The sequence below is a fragment of the Stenella coeruleoalba genome (genome assembly GCF_951394435.1).
Source record: "Stenella coeruleoalba genome assembly, chromosome: 1".
NCBI classification, from domain to species: domain Eukaryota; kingdom Metazoa; phylum Chordata; class Mammalia; order Artiodactyla; family Delphinidae; genus Stenella; species Stenella coeruleoalba.
In genome coordinates, this window is record NC_137169.1 from 119,101,367 (window position 1) to 119,126,165 (window position 24,799).

At 38.5% G+C, this 24,799-nt stretch overlaps 1 long non-coding RNA gene across 2 annotated transcripts in view; it reads right to left on the reverse strand.

The window, feature by feature from the left end:
• LOC307177557 overlaps positions 1-24,799 on the reverse strand; it is a 202,683-nt gene that overhangs the window by 106,673 nt on the left and 71,211 nt on the right. The window contains exons 4-5 of one of the 2 annotated variants that reach the window (XR_013825065.1): positions 11,555-11,656; positions 1,400-3,310 (exon numbers count right to left, since the gene is read on the reverse strand). The exons of the other annotated variant lie outside the window; for it this stretch is intronic. This is a non-coding gene — a long non-coding RNA (uncharacterized lncRNA). Of the gene's footprint in view, positions 1-1,399; positions 3,311-11,554; positions 11,657-24,799 lie in introns of those variants that run through there. 2 annotated transcript variants of the gene reach the window in all.

Here is a 24,799-nt window from a genome sequence, read left to right on the forward strand (position 1 = left end):
ACCATCTCAACTCACACAGACTCTCTCTTCTATGAAATAAGAGCACTCAGTTTATTTACAACTAATTTACATTCAAAATACACCCTGTCTTGGAGTAAAATATTCCTAACATTCTTATGACTGTTTATCTTCTTTCCACAAGTGTCTCCTTTCCGCAAGCACCATATAATTATCTCATGTTTTGTTTTCCTTTGTGCTGCACACCAGCAACCAGTCATTCATTTATTCAAGCATGCTTTCATTTGATAGATATTCGATGAGCAACTACTATCTGAGAAACTAACTGTACGGGACACCAGGATTACAAACCAGTGTCCCCAACCTCAAGTAACATAGCTTAGTGGGGAAGCACACTGGTATTTCTGTACTTCCCATGTAAAGTGATTAGTGTAGTAATAAAAGTAAGCACTGGGGGAAGAAACAATGTAGTGGTAGGGGATGAAGAGGTGCAAACTATTATATATAAAATAAGCTACAGAGATATATTGTACAACACAGGGAATACAGCCAATACTTTATAATAACTATAAATGGAGTATGACCTTTAAAAATTGTGAATCACTATATTGTACACCTGTAATTTATATAATATTGTACATCAACTATATATATTTCAATTTTTAAGAAAAGAAAAGTTAATGAGACCCAGGGAAAAAAAAACAAAATAAAAGTAAGCACTGGGGAATATGGAAGCTCATAGGAAAGACCCTTAAACTGGAATAGAGTTCGTGGAAGACATCTCAAGTGGAAAGGTAGGGAATATATTCAAATAAAAGGAGGATCATGAACAAAAAAGCCCGGAGAAGACAAAGCAAGCACAGTACTACATAGGTAAAGGGTGTCTGAAAATCATTTGGTAGTTGAAATAATAAAATGAGCAGAGGAGGACCAAGATGCAGTGGGCGAGAAGAAAATATAAATAAAATAAAGTTCAGGTTTTCCCCTTTTAACATGAAATATTTAAAAGTAAGTGCAATTTTAGTTCTTTTTTGGAAATCTTCTGTGGAAAACTACTCTATAAACAACACAAACTAATTACTGAATATTAGATTCACTTCTAAAGAGAGTGAATAAGATTCTCATTGGAAAAAAGAGATGTTTACCTACCTGAGGCAGCTTGCCTTACACAGGGAGCTAAATGTCTCTATTTCCAAGGATGAGTGTATTTTACTCACTAAGATAAGACTTGATTATACCTTTTCTTTCTAGGATAACAGAGGGCTGGGTAATTCTATGATGGTGCTATTCTTCTTGAACTAAATAACTGTGTATGTGTTAGGAGGACAGGGTAAAAAGGAGTCGTCGAATAAGATCCTAAGAATATATTTAATTGAGCCATTTTATTTATTGTGTAGGAGCCAGAGATTCTCAGCAAGAGGATTTTCTAAAATAAACCAACCAAATAAATAGTAAGTGACATTCACTCGCCATAATTCAAATCTATCAGGAGACAATGGTGATAATAATATCTACCAGTTATTAAGAATTTATTTTGTACCTGAAAATGTGCTAGAGAATCTATATATTCTTTTATCATCAAGACAACCCTAAAAGCTAGGTATTATTATTTGCACTAGAAAGTAATTTGTAAAAGTTTGTTAAATGAGTGAATAAAAGCTCTGCCTAACAAATTACTCCTGGAAGCAATTCAATTCACTCATCCAACAATAAAAATTGAGGAAATGCCATGTACCTAGAAAATCTCACAGTTTCCTGAGAACCTAAACCCAGTTGGCCCTTATAGAAAAAACAAACAGCCTTGCAAATATAACCCACCCAGGGTACTTAACACATACTAGATATTTATTGAATGACTGGACAGATGAATGAATGAATACAAAAAAGGCAAAGGTGCACCGTAGCCAGTACAGTAGTCCCCCGTTATCCATGGTTTCACTTTCCATGGTTACCCCAGGTCATCCACATTCCAATAATATTAAATGGAAACGGAAATAAACAATTCGTAAGTTTTAAACTGTGCAAGTTCCGAGTAGCATGATGAAGGCTTGCGCTGTCCAGCTCTGTCCTGCCCAGGATGTGCCTCATTCCTTTGTCCAACATATCCTGCTCATTAACCACTCAGTAGCCCTTTCAGTTATCAGATCGACTGTTGCAAGATCGCAGTGCTTGTGTTCATGTAACTCTTATTTTCTTAATAATGGCCCCAAAACCCAGGAGTAGTGATGTTGGCAATTTGGATATGCCCAAGAGAAGCACAAAGAACTTCCTTTAAGTGAAAAGATGAAAGTTCTCAATGTAATAAGGAAAGGAAAAAAATCATGTGCTGGAATTGCTAAGATCTAAGGTAAGAACAAATCTATCTGTAAAATTGTGAAGAAAGAAAAAGAAATTTGTGCTAGTTTTGCTGTCACACCTCAAACTCCAAAAATTACAGCCACAATGTGTGTTAAGTGCTTAGTTAAGATGTAAAAGGCATTAAATTTGCACAGTAAGATATCTTGAGAGAACGATCACATTCACATAACTTATTGTTATAATTGTTCTATTTTATTATTAGTTCTATTTTATTACTAGAATATCTTACTGTGCCTAATTTATAAATTAAACTTTATCAAAGGTATGTATGTATAGGAAAAAACATAGTATATATAGGGTTAGGTACCACCTGCGGTTTCAGGCATCCATGAGGGTCTGAGGGATCTTGGAACATACCCCCTGGGGATAATGGGGGAGTACTGTATACTGAGGAACCTCTTAAAAGACCAAAGAGAGAAACCACACTGCTTAATTCTGAAGCAGACAACCAAAATAAGCCTTCTTCCTTCAATGTTGGGGATGGTAACTTTCATTCTCCACTTCTGGTCTTTTCCACACTGCTGCAAATCACCCCAAAGCCAGATGAAGATGTTGGGGATGGTAACTTTCATTGTTGGGGATGGTAACTTTCATTCTCCACTTCTGGTCTTTTCCACAATGTTGGGGATGGTAACTTTCATTCTCCACTTCTGGTCTTTTCCACACTGCTGCACATCACCCCAAAGCCAGATGAAGAAAGAATATAGCAAGGAGAGAGAAACTGAACATCACCAGTCCTTGCCTTCACGATAAAAGAGTTGGGACAAATTCAGTGGATTTGATCAATGGATCTAACAAAATAATTTGAGACTTTATAGCTTATTGATCAAGGAACTATGCCTGAGAGGTGCCCATCCATCACCTTCGAGGCCAGAGAACTCCCAGAGAAAACACTGCTCCTGCTGCAAATCATAGTCACCCTTCTGAATTCAGAAGTTCAGTGGTTCTGTCTACCAGGAAAACCTCAGCAAGGCCAAACAAGGCAGTATTCTTTCTGCAGGCAAGAAGGGGAGGATGAACAATTAGTAGGCACAGTGAACCAGAAACTGAGTACATTATGAATATAATCCTCACCGTGACCTTGTCAGGTAGATGATGGAATCCTGATTCCACAGACAAGGAAAGTGAGGCTCATGGCAGTTAAGTGATCCATCAGACACACAGCTAGTAGGTGCCTTTGCTCCAGAACTTTCCACTCCCCTGCCCACTCTTCCTCTCCAGCCAACTCACAGGACTCTACAAGGATACGTTTTCTGTGGGAGTCCTGAGCCAGAATAGTGCTACCCTAAGGAATTATAATATCCAGGAAAAAAAAAAAGTTTATTTCCATCCTTCTAGAATTCATTTTTCAAGGAAAAAAACATCAAGCAGCTCCACGGTGCCAACATTCTTCTAAACACTGGGATACAACAGTGAACAAAGAAGACAGAGGCCTTGCCCTCATGGAGCTTACCTTCTGATGTAAGAGGCAGGAAGTACATAATAAATAAATGTGTGTGTGTGTATGTGTACATGTGTGTGTGCAACAAGTTTACTTAACAAACTAGATTCCGTGGAGTGTGAAGCAAAAATCATCATAAGCTCATTTTAATCATCATAAACTCATTTTCATTTGCTATGCTGAAGCTTTATTTCTGACCACTGAATGATATCTAGGGCACCCAGCATACATTTTCTCTTCATTTCCACACATTATTGAATGAGTCTCATTTTCAAAAATTTTAAAGTCCAATCCAACTTAATATCAAAATATCACTCCCATCAATTTTTAGGTTTTTAGTGTATCCTCCATCTTGGGCTAAGAATTGGGCAGCAGGAAAGGGGTGGGGTACTTAGTGAGTTTCCTCTCTGTTTCTTTAGTTCTCTTCACTCCTCATTTTGTTACCTCCTATTCCTTCAGGGTTGGTGGATAATGAGGAGGGAAAAGTGGGGACACAGTTAAGGAGCAAGATAGGTCTTATTTCAATGGTACTGTAGCCACCAAACCAGCACCACCAAACCAGCTTTACAACGAAGCTAAAGGAACTTCTCTAGGTGGAAAAGAAAAGGCCACAACTAGAAACAAGAAAATTACGAAATGGGAAAGCTCACTGGTAAAGGCAAACACACAGTAAAGGTAGGAAACTATCCATACACAAATATGATATCTAAACCAGTAATCCTGAGAGGAAGAGAATGCAGGATATTTGCAATGCATTTAAAACTAAGAGATCAGCAACCTAAAACAATCATGTATATATATAGACTGCTATATCAAAATTTCATGGAAACCACAAACCAAAAATCTATGACAGATATACACAAAAAAAAGAAAAAGGAATCTAAACACAATACTAAAGAAAGTCATCAAATCACAAGAGAAGAGAACAAAAGATGAAAGGAAGAAAAAAGACCTACAAAAACAAATCCAAAATAATTAATAAAATGGCAATAAGAACATACATATTGATAATTACCTTAAATGTAAATGGATTAAATGCTCCAACCAAAAGACATAGACTGGTTGAATGGATATAAAAATAAGAAACATATAATATATGCTGTTTACAAGAGACCCACTTCAGATCTAGCCTGGCTCTTTCTCTTATGGGACTCTTTGTAGTTCCTTTGATGATCTCATCTCTCTGGAGATCTTTAGAAGAATTTCCTCGCAATCAGGTGACCTCCAAACTTATGACCATTATGACCCTACCCACTCACTTACTCTTCTAACCCACACCCGGGCTGTGATGGTCCACACCACACTTCCAGCCTTTCTGCTGGGTGCCATCCACTGGCAGGAAACCCTCTTGGGAAAAGTCCTCTTCAGTAAGATTAAAAGCTGGATATGTGATTCAGGTCTACCTGGTCTGCTGAAAAGTATGCTTATCTTGGTCCTGCCATCAGCAAAGGAGGCTTGCCCTCACTGTGAACCTTCCTGCTCGCTCTGCTTTCTTTTTTTTTGCGGTACGCGGGCCTCTCACTGTTGTGGCCTCTCCCGTTGCGGAGCACAGGCTCCGGACGCACAGGCTCAGCGGCCATGGCTCACAGGCCCAGCCGCTCCACGGCATGTGGGATCTTCCCGGACCGGGGCATGAACCCATGTCCCCTGCATCGGCAGGCGGACTCTCAACCACTGCGCCACCAGGGAAGCCCTCGCTCTGCTTTCTGAGTGGCTCCAGCCAGTCACTCTGGATCCAACCCTTGGGTCTCTACAGGCAGGAATCTGGAACTGGTCCCTATGTCCACCAATCTCCTACCCACACCAAGATCCCAGGACACAGGTCACATTGGCTGAGCAGTTTTCTTGTAGACCATTTACTTGGCTTATGTTAAAGGGGAAATTCTCCTTCCCCTGAAGGGAGGGATTCAATGCCCAGCATAGCCATTGGCAACTCTCTTTAGAGAGATACTTCCTCTCTAGTCTTCCTCACATCCATCATCTCACATGCCCTTGACATGCATGAATGGCTAAGGGCTGCTGGACAATTGTTAACTTGTCCCCTTACAGATATACACAGAGATCTGGCACTTTTTTAGAATATATCAGCAATTAACATCCCTTGATTTCACCTCTGCAAGCTCAAATCTAAGACAACAGAAACATTTCCTCATACAACCTGTTACATACACGATATAATTTCTCATAGTAGTGACTGTTATGAAAAACAGAAAGCAGGGCTTCCCTGGTGGTGCAGTGGTTGAGAGTCTGCCTGCCGATGCAGGGCACACGGGTTCATGCCCCAGTCCGGGAAGATCCCACATGCCACGGAGCGGCTGGGCCCGTGAGCCATGGCCTCTGAGCCTTCGCGTCTGGAGCCTGTGCTCTGCAACGGGAGAGGCCGTAGCAGTGAGAGGCCCGCGTACGGCCAAAAAAAAAAAAAAAAGGGAATAGAATCAAGACACTTGTGCACAACACTAGGAACAAAAGTGATATCTGCTTATAATATTAGGTGCCTACACTCACACAGATCCATGCATGCACACACACACACACACACACACACACACACACACACACACACAAAACTATAGCCCCCCAGAACCCTCTAACCCAACACTGTAATGACTTCCACTCCGATCAGTATTTTTTATCCACAGCTATTGTGGCAACTGGTGCCTGTGCTCCACTACCTCTATATACATTTATATACCCTTGGAGAGCTTCCCCTGACATACAGGAGAAGGCTTGCTAATGGCTGTCCTCTCAGCTCAGGGCAAAGTAATTTCTTCAGAATCCTGTTGTCATCCATCCTCCTCACATGAACAGCCTAGAGAAGTGGAGTTGCAAAGTGCGTGGCTTGGATGCCAGTGGATTGGCGGGGCTCCAGCTTCTTACTCTCAGCAACCTTGTTCTGCCATCTGATGTTAAATATAGAACGTAAGGGGCAGGGTGAGAACACTAGAGTCCCAGACAAATTCTAATTCTTCCTGTCTCCCCATCTATCACCATCTGCTTATCTCTCTCTTTTATGGTGCTTATCATCACAGTGCTTACTTATTTCCGGTCCCTTTATTCTGCGACAAGCTGATCCACACTTTTACAGTGGGACAGTCTGCTTAAAAACATCACAACTACTAAGAATACAATTAACATTTCAGCTAACCAGCACTCATCTTGCCCAAATCCCTAGTAAACCAGAAATGAGAGTAAAAACCATCAAATCATAGAAACCAACTTTGTATCAAAGACTTGCCAAGGGGGAGTGGGGGTGGGAGACGGATAAATTGGGAGTTTGGGATTAGCAGGTGACAACTAGTATATATAGGATGGACAGACAACAAGATCCTACTGTACAGCACAGGGAACTGCATTCAATACCCTGTGATAAACCAAAATCGAAAAGAATAGGAAGAAGAATATTTATGTATAACTGGATCGCTTTGCTGTACAGCAGAAATTAACACAATATTGTAAATCAACTATACTTCAATAAAATTTTTTTAAAGAGTTGTCAAAAAAGGAAACTTCTAGAGTGTGTTCAGAGCATGTATACTCTGCCCAATCTGTTCCTTTCATCTCTATAGCTACTCTAAACAATAAAATTTTCAAAAATGTTGACAAATAAATACTATGATATCTTGAGAAGAGCTATATAAATTTTAGGGGTCCTAGACAAAATGCACCTCTTCTATTATTCTGTTTAGTCCACCGCCCCTGAAAGCCAGCTCTGTAATCTTTGGCCACCACTGTAGGCCTCAGTTTCCTGGTCTGTTAACTGAGAAAATAGAGTGGGTAATTTCTCTGTTTCTTTTTCAGGTTTCTGATTTGAAGATTCAGAACGTTGCATGTGGGGTATCTCAGTTAATAGAATATTCAATTAACTGGACTATTCATTACCCTACATTCTATTTAATTAAGTTCTAATATAGTAGTAACAATATTTATATCTTTTACCTGTGTATCATTAAACTTCATAAATGTTTTGATACCTATTTATGCTCTTATTTGAACTTCAAACTGTCCAAAATGAATAGGTGATCTATATTTCTGTACCCTGTGATATTGAAGAGATGGATGTAATTGTATAACAGGCAAAGAGATTCTATTTGGTATAGTTTGTATTGTCCTTTTTTCTTGAGTTAGAAAAATACTTTAAGGTCATTCAAAAATGAAAAGCAAAACTATGGAAATACAAGTCATTCAAAATTTTCCTTACCAGAACATTATAATAATCTCTCACAGACACATGGAAGAAATATCTAAGCTCAACTACAGGCCTAAGTCAAAGCTAAGTTTGAATCAACTGTCTAAGAATAATGTCTCATAGCTTTAGAGCACTTTCAAATTTAGCAAACACTTTCACGCACATTATTTCATCTGAATCCCACAATGACCCTGAGTCATTGTTAACTGAAATGCAATTGTTAATCTCATTTTACTGATGAATCAACTAAGATCAAAGAGGATAAGTGACTTGCCCCAAAACACGAAAGTAATTATAGAAAGAATCAGGACCCATTAGAACCATAGAATTCAAAGTTCATAGGAACCTTAAAGGTCATCTAGTGAAACCTCTCTGCTGAGGCATCAGTCCTATGGCAGCGATGGCCAGCTGGCCGTTCAAAATTGGGGTTCTCCTTTCCATAGTAGAGATTTATAACTGGGAGGTGCCTTTCCAGCCAGGGACCATATTTCCCAGTCTTTCTAGTATCTAGGTGTGATCAATTATCATCCAATATAACATGAGCAGAAGTTCTCATTTTTTCTCCACCCTTTTTCCCCTAGTTCAGAGGACAATGAAGCTGGAGAACAGAAGGTGCCCTGAATCACCCTAAGGAAGAAAGTTGTCTGCCAACTGGAACACTTATACATGAACAAGAAATAATCTGAAATTGTGTTAAGACAGCAACATTAGAGATTTAACTGTTTTCCATAGTTAGCATTATCCTAACAAATAAAAATCTCCAACAAGCCCCCTGACTCAAATTAAACACAATATCGAGGGCCTCGCTCCTACCATGGACAGATCATTCCATGTTTGAACAGCTTCTGACTATGAAAAAGTTTTTCCTGCATTAAGCAGATTTTTCTTCCTGTTAGCTCAGTTTGGTCCTGGTATGCCTTTTGAACTCACACAGAACTGACCTAACACCTCTTCCACATGACTTATGTCTGCCTCTAACCCTTTATCACAGACGATTTTTGTTATAGAAGAATGAGTCTTTATGGAAATTATGTTTCCACCACAAGATCCTAAGTTTCTCCTCTCTGGCAATGCTTGATGCAATTCCAGGCAAAGGACAAGCCTTTGATAAATACTGAGTGTCTTATGGAAGCTTGTCCTGATTTTGGAGCTGAGTTGTCACCAGCTTTGGAAGCATTTCTAAATTCACTGAGACCAAGTTAGGTTCTTTCCCTGTTGTATGCCTATAGCACCTCACATCTCTATTATAACCCATCCCACATGATATTATAATTATAACCTACCCGCCTATCTAGTAAAGTCATCTGAACTAAGATTATCACTGGCGAGAAGCCCGCCTACCATTCTTTCATTATACCTAGAGCCACAGCTTACACAGCTCCAGGGGGTATCCTTCCCATTATAGTCCTTAAGTTTGTGTTATAAGGTGGCCCCAAGATCCTCTTGGAGCCCAGAAGATAACGCTAATATGTTCTTCTTTCTCCTTCTCTCAGGTTACCCCTCAGTCCACTTCATGGGTGCCTGGAGATCTCATATTCCTTTTTCCCTTGCTCACTCTTTTGCTATCACTCCCACTGTGCGTACACACACACACACACACACACACACACACACACACACACACACCATCTTCATCTTACCCATGCTTCATCCCTTACCATCAAGCAGAGCAAACATAATGGCTTCAGAATAGAGAAGCAACGAGACAACAAATTTCAAACTTGCTAATATTGATACCTCTCACAGCGTAGCTTGAGAAATCATAATGTTAAGACACCTCCTTATGGTAAGGAAAACTGATGTGAGGGGAGAGATTGAGGAGCCGGATGGGGAAGGAAAAAGAGTGAAAGGAGTTGAAATCCCCATCACTGCATGTGACTCTCTTATTTGCCTATATGTCTTCTCTTCTAAGTTATTATATATTTATCTACTCATTTACTTCAAACTTCTGTAACGTTTACTAGATGCCAGGCATTGTTCTAAGCATTTTTGCAAATGTTAACTCATTTTACCCTCATAATCATTCTATAAGGTAGAGTATCTTGATGTCCCCATTTTACAGATGAGGAAATTGGAGACAGAGGTCTTGTAACCTGCCTAATGTCACCAACCAGTAAAAGTTGCATCAGGATTTGAACCCAGAACCCATGCTATTTACAGCTAACTCCATTGTCACTTAGAGGAGCTCTTTGAAAATAGAGATTGGATCATACTCTGTTTTGTATCCCCACAACCTGGCACTAAGTTTCTGCAATACTGTACCGTAGACATTTAAAAAATTGCTTGAATCAATGAATGAGTGAGTGAGTGAGTGAATGAATGGAATCTTTTCTGATTTACTTAGAGAGGGTGCCTTGAATGGAAACTGACTCTACCATGAGTTTTCAGCCATCTCTTTTTTTTTTTTTTTAATTTTTATTGGAGTGTAGTTGATTTACAATGCTGTGTTAGTTTCAGGTGTACAGCAAAGTGAATCAATTATACATATACATAGATCCACTTTTTTTTTTTAGATTCTTTTCCCATATAGGCCATTACAGAGTATTGAGTATTGGTACAGCCACTATGGAGTTTGCAGCCATTTCTAATCGCACATCTTCTCCCAGGTTATTTATTGCTTACCCCTGTAGAACACGGGCACACGGTGCTTCTCTCAGATGCCTAATGACAAGCTGAAATCAATCTACCCATTTGCAGCAGAAGCACCATGGAGTACACAGCAATCCTGTCTACTTCAAAATGTATTCTCTGCCTCCCCAGCCCCAGAGAAGATGCCTCAGGAGAAAAGCGTTATATCTTCTATTGCAGGGCCTCCTGCCCACAGAAAGCAAGATGATACGCACTCAGCAGTATGGAATGACTCAAACCCCATCCTCCTGAGGCACAGGTGTGGAGATGGAAGAGCAGTCACAGAGCTGCCCATATCCCTGCTCTGGAACTAACCTCACAGGAATCTGCTTGCTCACCTAGGGGATCACCTCTATCGCCTCTTGTGCCTTGTTTTCATCAACAGGTTGGAAAGGATTTCTGGTTTGCCATTTTAGAGATGAGAAAAGTGAAGCTTCGCTCAAAGTGTTTCATTAACATGTCCAAGTACACATGGCTGCCATACTGAACTTTGGATTGGAACCCCTGGCTTTTCATTCTTGCAAAGGTTATTTTCAGAAACTTATCTGGAATAAACCTTAAGCAGATGAGGAATAGCTTCAAGATGCTGCGCCTCCATGTGAGTTGAATCTATTACTTGCCCATCCCTTCTGGGAACCATCCTAGACAAAGTGTCATTGCTTCCTTGGAAAATCCTATCCTGGATCTGAGGCAAGCAATTTCCTTTTGTTCGTCCAATTCCCAAGAGTGCGGTGTCAGGGACCCTCAGTGGACTGAGAGGAGGGAGGAAAGGCAACAGCTCTAACTCTCTCACCAAGCATCTGTGGCTTTAAACGAGTTGTTTGACCTCTCTGGACTCACTTTGTAGACTTTTGCACAGAAAACAAAGGAACTGGATTAAATACATGTTAGGTCCTGTGCAGACTGACACAGAAGCTGTAGGCCAACTTCACTGTAGGCTAGCACAATGAAAATCAACACAATGAGGTAGAAATTACCCATACCTTAACTACAGACAAGGGGCTGTGAACTCTCAGTTGTGGTGTGAGAAATGGATTCAAGAATTTATTGCAGACTGCTGAGGACATCAGCCCAATGTGCTGTAGCTGCAAAGGTCAACAAAATGATGAGTATTATCCAAAAGGGTATTATAAAACACAAGCAGACCAATTTAGCATTTACCCAGAAAACAGAACCACTATATTTCCCTCTGAAATGCAATACTCTTCAAATTGCTACACCTCTAGAAAAGTCTGAGGAATCAGAAAAAATCTAGAATGAGAACACTTTAATGGCTTAGATCGTGGAAAGTGGTAATCATTGAAGGACAGCCTAAAAAGATTTAAATTACACTACGACTATGAAAAAGCAATTCTCTGCCATTACCATCCCATATAATATTTAACAACATTTCTTAATTTAGTTATACATACATATTTAAAGTCTCAGATTTAAATAAAATAAAATGTTATTTTAGAAATAATGTTTCTTCTAACTCTCACATTTCTTGAAACAATTATTCTCAAATTCTTCATGTGCACCTTTAGTATGAATAACTCTTTCATTATTAAAGTCACATTTTGAGTCATCTAGTACAGTTTTATAAAGCACATCCTCCTCACTGCCGTTGAAGTCGTCTGAGGTGCTGTACTCTGAATCCATGTGTCGCTTTGCTGGAAATTAGATTCCAAACAGCAAGTACCTATTCACATAGCACTTGGACAATCCATCATTTCATTCACATATTATAATAATAGCACCATAATTTATTGCATATGTTTCCCAAAACTTAACCACCTATCTGTTCTGCTTTTTTTAAGTTGTTCACAATGATATCAAACACTTGGAATTGTGAGAGTATACCCCCCAAAATAATGACTAAATTACTAATATATCTGCCTCCTTTTATTTTAATAATTTCATCAGATGATTTCTCTAACCAACATAAACTAGCACTGATTTCTCTAACCAACAAGCTAGCACTGATTGAAATGATTTGAGTATAATTTGTCTTCTTTTAAAAATACTATATTGTTTAGGAAAAAAATATTTCAGAGAGCATGCCATAATATGAGAGATTGTAGGCTCAAAGGCAGCCATTCCTCCTTTTCCAAAAGAATTAGAAGATAGCTCACACATATAGGAGATGTTAATTATGAATTTAAAAATTATAATAAAGACTAAACTTTCATTATTTCTTTTATATTTTATTACCTAGGGCTCTGATTGTTCAGGGTTGGAAAAGATGCCTAACATTCATTGAACACTTACTGTGTGCTGGGGACTTACATATATGATTTCCCAGAAAAATTAAAATAGCATTCAGGTATAGGTTTAATTATACTGAGCTTACAGGTGAATAAACTGGGACTCAAAATGTTTTTAAATAGCCTGTTTCCCATAATCACTAAAGTAGTGAATTAGAACTGAGATGTCTCTGAATCTAAAACCCTTGTTCTTTCTATCATGTTGGAAAGTTCAAAATATTAGAACAGCTATATCTCAAAGGTTTAGAGAGATAAATATAGAGTATCTTTTACTTCATATAATATAGGAATTTATGTTTTATGACCTTTGAAGTTTTGATAGTTTGTTGCATTTATTATCTGATTTTATATCTGTAAAAATTAAATATCTCCCAAAGTATGGTCTAAAAATATAAAGTGACTCATTATCAGTAACTATCCCTGCACACTATCAAATATAGTATGTTATCAAAACTTTGGAATTTATCCATCTAAAAGGTGAGAAGTAGTATTTCAATCTCATTTTATTGTGCATTGCTCATTATAATAAGTAAGATTGAATATATTTTAATATTTTAAGGTCCTATGCCTTTTTTTCTCCCTGTGAACTCTGCATTTATAAATTTTGTCCATTTTTCTATAGAGTATTTGTACTTTTTGTTTCTCTATTTTAGGCTTTTTATATATTAGGGATATTAACCCTTTGTGTTGTAATTTGCAAATATTTTTCCTGATTTTTTTGTTTATGTTTGTATTTAGCTTATAGTCTTTATTGTCATGACTTGGTGGAGTTTTTTGTTTGTTTATTTATATAGTCAAATTTACTAATCTTTTTCTTCATTGCTTCTAGAGAGTGAGGCATATCTTGTTTGCTTTTAGGATATGAAGGAATTCCCCTGTGTTTTCATCTAGTATATCTACGGTTTTATTTTTCACTGCTGTTATTCATTTGGAACTCATCCTGGTACACTGTGTGAGGAATGAACCAACTTTTAACTACCTCTATATGGCATTCCAGTTCACGTTTCTTTTAATTCTTATATTTTTAAACATGCTTTTGTACATCACCAATCATTAACAGTTTAAATGACTATAGAATTCTTGTTTGGAAATAATTTCCTTGGAATTTTTAGCACCCAGCATCCTCTTACACCCAGTGCTGCTCTTGAGACATTCCATGTCATTCATTCATTCATTCATTCATTCATTCATTGGTATGAAACTTGTTTTTCCTCCTTTTCTCTCTCCTCACCTCCTCTCCTTTCTTCTCTCTCTCCCTTTTTCTCTCTCTCAGGTTTTAAGATCTTCTCTTTACTTCTGTGGCTTTGAAATTTCACACAGAAATACCTTTCTGAGTGTGTTATTTTTACATAGTGCTAAACACTTTGTGAGACTCTTCAGTCTACAACCTTCAGCTTTTGGAAATTTTCTCATGTTATTTCTTTAGCAATATCTAACATCCATTTTCTCTACTTTCTTTCTAGAAATACTACTAGTCAGTTGTTGTACTAATTCTCTAATTTTCTTACCTGTTTCTCTCTAGTGTTCCATTGCTTTGACTTATTCTACTTTCCAGCAGATCTCCTAAATATTTTTCTCCAACTGTAATACTGAAATTTATATTCCTATTACTTTTTTCAAAACTTTTTTCCTGAATATTCTATTATAGTAGCATTCTTGTCTTTCTTTCTTGGAAGCAGCATTTTCTCTCATTTCTTTGGGGATTATAATTCTGGAATGTTGGGGGTTTTTCTCCTACCTGCAATGGCAGTTTCCTCTAGCTTCCTTTTTTACTTTTTGTTTTAGTCATCCTTTTTCATTTTGGAGGCTTTCCCCATCTACCTGACAACTTTGGTTTTCATTTTTAAGGGTGAATATGGTACTGTATGCAAAGGTAGAGCTTCCTGTCAGAGGTTTCTTGAAAAATGATAGGAACTGGAGATTAGCATTCAATGGAAGCCACCAAATATCAATGACTGAATGTCCTATCTCCAGAGACAAGTCTTTATTCTACTATGAGGGTGGGGTAGATAGAAGGAAAGAACAGAGCAGATATCTCTGTCTGCTGACATTCTAGAATCTGAGCATGAGAAAGGAGTTGAAGTATCTCATACTACGCTACATGGATTCTCATTTAATCCCTTTGTTCTTAACCCACATCTCAATCCTGCACTCCACTATAACCACCGCTATCCCAGAGACTGATATATGTCCTTTCTCCACAGTATAAACCTTTGTTCTACCAGGAGAGACCGGAGACCACACCTAAACTCCTAGCTTCACAGGCAGCAAAGGATACATGTAGTCCAAAGATTCTGTGTCCACAAGTCTCTTAGACAGCCTCATCCACCAGAGGGCAGACAGCAGAAGCAAGAAGAACTACAATCCTGCAGCCTGTAGAACAAAAACCACATTCACCGAAAGACAGACAAGAGGAAAAGGCAGAGGGCAATGTACCAGATGAAGGAACAAGATAAAACCCCAGAAAAACAACTAAATGAAGTGGAGATAGGAAACCTTCCAGAAAAAGAATTCAGAATAATGATAGTGAAGGTGATCCAGGACCTCGGAAAAACAATGGAGGCAAAGACCGAGAAGACACAAGAAATGTTTAACAAAGACCTAGAAGAATTAAAGAACAAACAAACAGAGATGAACAATACAATAACTGAAATGAAAACTACACTAGAAGGAATCAATAGCAGAATAACTGAGGCTGAAGAAAGGATAAGTGACCTGGAAGACAGAATGGTGGAATTCACTGCTGCGGAGCAGAATAAAGAAAAAAGAAAAAAGAATGAAAAGAAATGAAGACAGCCTAAGAGACCTCTGGACAACATTAAATGCAACAACATTCGCATTATAGGGATCCCAGAAAGAGAAGACAGAGAGAAAGGTCCAGAGAAAATATTTCAAGAGATTATAGTCGAAAACATCCCTAACATGGGAAAGGAAATAGCCACCCAAGTCCAGGAAGCGCAGCAATTCCCATACAGGATAAACCGAAGGAGAAACACACCGAGACACATACTAATCAAACTGGCAAAAAGACAAAGAAAAATTATTCAAAGCAGCAAGGGAAAAACGAAAAATAACATACAAGGGAGCTCCCATAAGGTTAACAGCTGATTTCTCAGCACAAACTCTACAAGCCAGAAGGGAGTGGCATGATATACTTAAAGTGATGAAAGATAAGAACCTAAAACCAAGATTACGCTACTGGGCAAGGATCTCATTCAGATTCGCTGGAGAAATCAAAAGCTTTACAGACCAGCAAAAGCTCAGAAAATTCAGCACCACCAAACCAGCTCTACAACAAATGCTACAGAACTTCTCTAAGTGGGAAACACAAGAGAAGAAAAGGACCTACAAAAACAAACCCAAAACAATTAAGAAAATGGTCATAGGAACACACATACCGATAATTACCTTAAACATGAATGGATTAAATGCTCCAACCAAAAGACACAGGCTTGCTGAATGGATACAAAACCAAACCCCATATATATGCTGTCTACAAGAGACCCACTTCAGACCTAGGGACACATACAGATGGAAAGTGAGGGGATGGAAAAAGATACTCCATGCAAATGGAAATCAAAAGAAAGCTGGAGTAGTGATACTCATATCAGATAAAATAGACTTTAAAATAAAGAATGTTACAAGAGACAAGGAAGGACACTACATAATGATCAAGGGATCAATCCAAGAAGAAGATATAACAATTATAAATATATATTCACGCAACATAGGAGCACCTCAATACATAAGGCAACTGCTAACAGCTATAAAAGAGGAAACTGACAGTAACACAGTAATAGTGGGGGACTTTAACACCTCACTTACACCAATGGACAGATCATCCAAAATGAAAATAAATACGGAAACAGAAGCACTAAATGACACAACAGACCAGACAGATTTAATTGATATTTATAGGACATTCCATCCAAAAACAGCAGATTACACTTTCCTCTCAAGTGCGCACGGAACATTCTCCAGGATAGATCACATTTTGGGTCACAAATCAAGCCTCAGTAAATTTAAGAAAATTGAAATCATATCAGGCATCTTGTCTGATCACAACACTATGAGATTAGAAATGAATTACAGGGAAAAAAAGTTAAAAACACAAACACATGGAGGCTAAACAATGCATTACTAAATAACCAAGAGAACACTGAAGAAATCAAAGAGGAAATCAAAAAATACCTAGAGACAAATGACAATGAAAACACGATGATCCAAAACCTATGGGATGCAGCAAAAGCAGTTCTAAGAGGGAAGTTTATAGCTATACAAGCCTACCTCAAGAAACAAGAAAAATCTCAAATAAACAATCTAACCTTACACCTACAGGAACTAGAGAAAGAAGAACAAACGAAACCCAAAGTTAGCAGAAGGAAAGAAATCATAAAGATCAGAGCAGAAAAAATGAATTAGAAACAAAGGAAACAATAACAAAGATCAATAAAACTAAAAGCTGGTTCTTTGAGAATATAAACAAAATTGATAAACCATTAGCCAGACTGATCAAGAAACAGAGGGAGAGGACTCAAATCAATAAAATTAGAAATGAAAAAGGAGAAGTTACAACAGAAATAGACCACAGAAATACAAAGCATCCTAAGAGACTACTACAAGCAACTCTATGCCAATAAAATGGACAATCTGGAAGAAATGGACAAATTCTTAGAGAAGTACAACCTTCCAAGACTGAACCAGGAAGAAATAGAAAATATGAACAGACCAATCACAAGTAATGAAATTGAAACTGTGATTAAAAATCTTCCAACAGGGGGAAAGTGGCGGGGGTGGGGTGGGGATGGTGGTGTGATGAATTGGAGGATTGGGATAGACATGTATACACTGATGTGTATAAAATTGATGAGTAAGAACCTGCTGTATAAAAAAATAAATAAGATTAAATTTTAAAAATAATCTTCCAACAAACAAAAGTCCAGGACCAGATGGCTTCACAGGTGAATTCTATCAAACATTTAGAGAAGAGCTAACACCCATCCTTCTCAAACTGTTACAAAAATTTGTGGAGGAATGAGCACTCTCAAACTCATTCTATGAAGTTACTGTCACCCTGACACCAAAACCAGACAGATATACTACAAAAAAAGAAAATTACAGACCAATATCACTGATGAATAGAGATGCAAAAATCCTCAGCAAACTACTAGCAAACAGAATCCAACAACACATTAAAAGGATCATTCACCATGATCAAGTGGGATTTATCCCAGGGATGCAAGGATTCTTCAATATATGCAAATCAATCAATGTGATACACCACATTAACAAACTGAACGAGAAAAACCATATGATCATCTCAATAGATGCAGAAAAAGCTTTTAACAAAATTCAACACCCATTTATGATAAAAACTCTCCAGAAAGTGGGCATAGAGGGAACCTACCTCAACATAATAAAGGCCATATATGACAAACCCACAGCAAACATCATTCTCAATGGTGAAAAACTGAAAGCATTTCCTCTAAGATCAGGAACAAGACAAGGATGTCCACTCTCACCAGTATTATTCAACATAGTTTTGGAAGTCCTAGCCACGGCAATCCGAGAAGAAAAAGAAATAAAAGGAATACAAATTGGAAAAGAAGAAGTAAAGCTGTCACTGTTTGCAGATGACATGATACTATACTAAAGATGTATTCTAAAGATGCCAGCAGAAAACTACTAGAGCTCATCAATGAATCTGGTAAATTTGCAAAATTAATGCACAGGGCTTCCCTGGTGGCACAGTGGTTGAGAGTCTGCCTGCCGATGCAGGGGACACGGGTTCGTGCCCTGGTCCAGGAGGATTCCACATGCCGCGGAGCGGCTAGGCCCGTGAGCCATGGCCGCTGACCCTGCACGTCTGGAGCCTGTGCTCCGCAACGGGAGAGGCCACAACAGTGAGAGGCCCGTGCACCGCAAAAAAAAAAAAAAAATTAATGCACAAAAACCTCTTGCATTCCTATACACTAATGATGAAAAATCTGCAAGAGAAATTAAGGAAACACTCCTATTTACCACTGCAACAAAAAGAATAAAATACCTAGATAAAAACCTACCTAGGGAGACAAAAGACCTGTATGCAGAAAACTATAAGACACTGATGAAAGAAATTAAAGATGATACCAACAGATGGAAAGATATACCATGTTCTTGGATTGGAAGAATCAATATTGTGAAAATGACTACACTACCCAAAGCAATCTACAGATTCAGTGCAATCCCTATCAAATTACCAGTGGCATTTTTTACAGAACTGGAACAAAAAATCTTAAAATTTTTATGGAGACACAAAAGACCCCTAATAGCCAAAGCAGTCTTGAGGAAAAAAAACAGAGCTGGAGGAATCAGACTCCCTGACTTCAGACTATACTACAAAGCTACAGTAATCAAGACAATATGGTACTGGCACAAAAACAGAAACATAGATCAATGCAAAAAGATAGAAAGCACAGAGATAAACCCATGCACTTATGGTCAACTAATCTATGACAAAGGATGCAAGGATATACAATGGAGAAAAGCCAGTCTTTTCAATAAATGGTGCTGGGAAAACTGGACAGCTACATGTAAAAGAATGAAATTAGAACACTCCCTAATACCATACACAAAAATAAACTCAAAATGGGTTAGAAACCTAAATGTAAGACTGGACACTATAAAACTCTTGGACATAAATCACACAAAGATCTTTTTTGATCCACCTCCTAGAGTAATGGAAATAAAAACAAAAATAAACAAATGGGACCTAATGAAACTTCCATGCTTTTGCACAGCAAAGGAAACCATAAATAAGAGGAAAAGACAACCTTCAGAATGGGAGAAAATATTTGCAAATGAATCAACAGACGAAGGATTAATATCCAAAATATATAAACAGCTCATGCAGCTCAATATTAAAAAAACAAACAACCCAATCCAAAAATGGACAGAAGACCTAAACAGACATTTCTCCAAAGAAGACATACAGATGGCCAAGAAGCACATGAAAAGATGCTCAACAACACTAATTATTAGAGAAATGCAAATCAAAACTACAATGAGGTATCTATCACCTCACACCAGTTAGAATGGGCATCATCAGAAAATCTACAAACAACAAATGCTGAAGAGGGTGTGGAGAAAAGGGAACCCTCTTGCACCGTTGGTGGGAATGGAAACTGATAACAGCCACTATGGAGAACAGTATGGAGGTTCCTTAAAAAACTAAAAATAGAATTACCATATGATCCAGCAATCCCACTACTGCGCATGTACCCAGAGAGAACCATAATTCAAAAAGACACGTGCACCCCAGTGTTCATTGCAGCACTATTTACAATAGCCAGGTCATGGAAGCAACCTAAATGCCCATCAACAGACGAATGGATAAAGAAGATGTGGTACATATATACAATGGAATATTACTCAGCCATAAAAAGGAACGAAATTGGGTCATTTGTAGAGACATGGAAGGATCTAGAGACTGTCATACAGAGTGAAGTAAGTCAGAAAGAGAAAAACAAATATCATATATTAATGCATATATGTGGAACCTAGAAAATGGTACAGATGAACCGGTTTGCAGAGCAGAAATTGAGACACAGATGTAGAGAACAAACATATGGACACCAAGGGGGGAAAGCGGCAGGGGGTGGGGGTGGTAGTGGGATGAACTGGGTGATTGGAATTGACATGTATACACTGATGTGTATAAAATTGATGACTAATAAGAACCTGCTGTATAAAAAAAGTAAAAAATAAGATTCTGTGTGCAGACTTTCAATTAACCTCATTCAGTCCAGTGTCTCATTCTTGTCTTCCATGTATGCCAAACACTGAACTTCTCAGGGTTTTTCAGAATGAACTGGTTCATTTCACATCAATGTCTACAACTATAAGCAATTAGTTATAATATAACTTCATCCATGCCACTGACTTCTTTGTCTCTGCTTTTTTTCCAAAATGTGTTGAATTCACCCACCTACTGTTATCTCCTTTTCTGTTTCCTGTCCTTGCGGATTAATGACATTTTTTAGCCCTTTACTTATTTTTTAGTAAAGTTTCATTTGTGTATGTGTGTGTTTACTTGATTTGTTTGTTTGTCTAATTGATTGATTCTAGCCTACTTCAAATCCTTTCTGCCAACAAATTCTGGTCCAAAGTAAATATTCAAGAACTGTATCTTATTTTAGCACCCACAGATAGATGGACAGATTTATAAAGAAAAAAAAGGAAAGGAGGAGGAAGGAAGGAAGGAAAGGAGACTTAGTTTAGAGTTAAGAAAGGGCATGGTTTGCGGAGACTATATGACCCAGATATTTAACGTAGGAAATTTTGCCAAGTTATTATAATCTCTGGCATTTCCACTGAAAAAAAAAATCCCCATGCCTGGCCCCAAAATTACACCTCCTGGCAGAGAGTGTGAGAGCACTGGCTGCCTCTAACTATCGTATATTCTCCCCTCTACCAGGCATTTTCCTGGATAAAAAGAAGAATTTTGAGAGTGAAGTGGGGGGAGGGGACAGTGTGGAAGTATCCAGCTCCCCTCTGTGCCCAGCAGGGCATTACTATGCTTTCCAGCCAGCAACGGGAAACCAGCACCCACAGAGACCCTTCAACAGTGTTGCACTGAACACAGAGTTGGACATGGTCCCTAACTTGGTGACCATTTAAAAGTGATGTGCTCCCCAAATGCCAGCAGGCACCGCCAGGCTGGCTGAAAGGACCCTTTGCTGGGTTTCCTAGGTTTCTGCAGACACACTTCAAGAAGGTTATATGTAGTCTGTGCTGAGATGGTAATAAATTAAATTATAGCTCTGGAGTAGTTATCTACCATATAATGGTAGATTGTTTCACTGCCTGAAAAAGCAGAGACTCAGTACTTTCTCAGCTGCCTTTGATTTTCCAAGCAGTTGTCCTAGAAATTTTTAAAGAACATGTTCTGTTTTCATCTAAAAATCTGCCATCTTGTAAACACAGCATTTCTAATAGTCGAAAAATGTTTCTACTTTTAGCATGCCATTCACTTTTAAATTAAAGTGTCAGGTGAGAGCAGATAAAATTTCTTTCTTCTCAAGTGTCTTTGTCACTCTCCTAGTTCAGATTCTCATTACTCCTAGTTTACTGCAACAGCCTTCTATCTGCCCTCAGCTTTAACCTTCTCCTTGATTCAAATCTTGGTCTATCTGACTTCACGTTTATGCTCTTTTCATTACACAATACTTCCTTCCCACCAACCTTTCTAACCTGTTCATCTGATGTAATAAGGGAAGGAATGCACCTCTGAGTAAAACCATTTGCCAACAATTAATTCTCTCTCTCTCTCTCTCTCTCTCTCTCTGAATTCCTCTCTCCATCTTTCTGTAGTTCACACTGTCACAGACCCTAGAAGCCCATTTTGTTTATCTTTGTGTACTTAGAATCTACTACAGTGTCTGGTACAAAGTAAATGCTCAATGGATATTTATTAAAGAAACCAACCATTAATTTACAGAAGCCATAATATATATCAAGTTGTAATTTTCTTGAATAGCCACAGTACCTGAAGTATAAGAGAAGACAAAGGAAATAATTGGATTGAATGGATTAATCCAGAGTCTGTTTGTGCTAGGTGGATGGATTGGAGAGATAAAGAAGCAAGGTAACAAGACAATTGGCTAAAGAGTGGGTGAAATGATGTTCTGTGTGATCTAGGGAAGACTTAACAAGAAGTAAAGACTTAAAGTGACTCATAAATTTGAAGAAAATGGAGCAGTTCAGGGAGAGAAGACCTTGAAATTTAAAAGTGAATGTAGGGACTTCCCTGGTGACACAGTGGTTAAGAATCCGCCTGCCAATGCAGGGGACAGGGTTCAAGCCCTGGTCCAGGAAGATCCCACATGCCACGGAGCAGCTAAGCCCATGCATCACAACTAGAGCCTGCGCTCTAGAGCCCACGAGCTACAACTACTGAGCCCGCGCACCACAACTACTGAAGTCCATAACCTAGAGCCCATGCTCCGCAACAAGAGAAGCCAGAGCAGTGAGAAACCCGCGCACCGCAATGAAGAGTAGCCCCCGCCCACCAAAACTAGAGAAAGCCCACACGCAGCAAAGAAGACCCAACACAGCCAAACTTTAATTAATTAATTAATTTTTTTAAAGTGAATGTAGTATGAGGGAGGTGAGCAACTTGGCTAGAAAAGAGACTGTGGGCAGAGATATATTGGAGGGTAAGAGGTGGAGAAGTAACAGACGAATGCAAGGAGCAAGAATGGCCACAGATGGAGACTGGGAATTGTAGGAAAGGTCAAGCAACTATAAGGCATCAAAATCATAAGGCAGTATTGCCAGAGTTTAGAAGGACATCCATGCTAGAAGTCACCTGCCAATGCTTTAGTGAAACAGCTGGTAATACTGCCAAATGACACATGCCTTGAACAAAAAGAGGCTTTGATGTAAAGGTGAAGAAGTCATGGTTTATCCCCTCCTTGACAAATGGGAGCCTAAACTGGGTATAAGCAGGCAAGATCTGTGCACACTATAGGACCAGAAAACGCAAAGTGCTGAATGTAGTATAAGTTGCTCCAAAATAGTTGGAAGAGTGCAAAGAAAGATGTATTGAGTACATACTGAGAGCTGTTAGGGACCCTGGTAAGGCAGAGAGTAATAAAGAGCATAAGTGATCTGCTATTTTCTGTTCACTTCTCATTACCTGTTCATTCTGACCGTACGTATATACTGGGTTCTTCAGAACAGCCTTACATGTTGGTACAGTCAAGCACATGTCTCAGTAGTCTGTTTCTAGGGGTGAAGGAAGGCTCACTATCTCTTGCCAGCCTGAAATGTCTCTAAGGAGTCCAGCTGTGCATTCAGAAAGTCACATGAATGTAATTTCTGCAAAAAATAAGTAAGATTTTTAACCTCTCCCTGCAGAGAAAGGATGCACAGTGGGGGATAAAGACAGCATGCCGAGAAGGAAAAAAATTAGGTCGCAGGACATTTATTGGGAGATGAAGACATCAGCCGAGATGTGGAAAAAGAGTACAGAACAGGGTACTCTGTGGAAGATCTGTGGAAGATCTCTAAAGGCAGTCATCCCTTGCCACTCACTGTCACTAAGGACCTGGGCTTCTTAATCTTGTTCTCAAGGACTCGTGCACCAAGCACGACAGCTCCACTTTCCACTACAAATGGAAAACTATGTTTTTGACTTGAGTTGATGACTATATACCACTAGAGCCACAGCAAAAAAATTAAACAGAAAAACAAAACAGGCTAAATGAGGTACCTAAGGTACTTATTTGCTGCATAGCTTAGAAGATGACTGAACTTCAGAATCCAGTATCAAAGTCAACTGTTAATTTTGATTTTTTCATGTTATCTTTTTGCTGGGAAATACAATGAATGAAAAGTACTCTCTCCTGACCCATCCCTTTCTGATTCTTTGTCTCTCTGTTATGTGTCCATCTGTCTTCTGTCTGTATCTTTTTCTGACTCATCATGGTCCTTGTGCTCCCCCCGTCCTCCTTCCCCTTCTCCTTCTTCTCCTTTTACTCTTTCTTCTTTTTCTTTTTCTTCTTCTCCCCCCCCCCACCTTCTCCTTCTTCATTTCCCTCTCTCTCTCTCTCTCCATCATTTGAGTCTTTAAATTAACTTTATGAAGATATAATTTACATACAAAAAGACACCCGTTTTAAGTATACATTTTGAAGAATATTGACAAATCTATACACTTTGGTAACCAACCTCACAATCAAGATACACAATATAAGTATCACCCCAGAAGTTCCCTTGTGACCTTTCCCAAGGTAACTACTGATATGCTTTGTCATTATAGATTAAATTGTCTTTTCTAGATTTTCCAATAAATGGAATCATATAGTATGTACCCATTTATGTCTCCCATCTTATCCTCAGCATAATGAATTTTAGATTCATACATGTTGTTACAGGTATCAGGTTCAATCTTTATTTCCTGAATAGTATTAATTGTATTAATAGTATTAATTTCCTGAA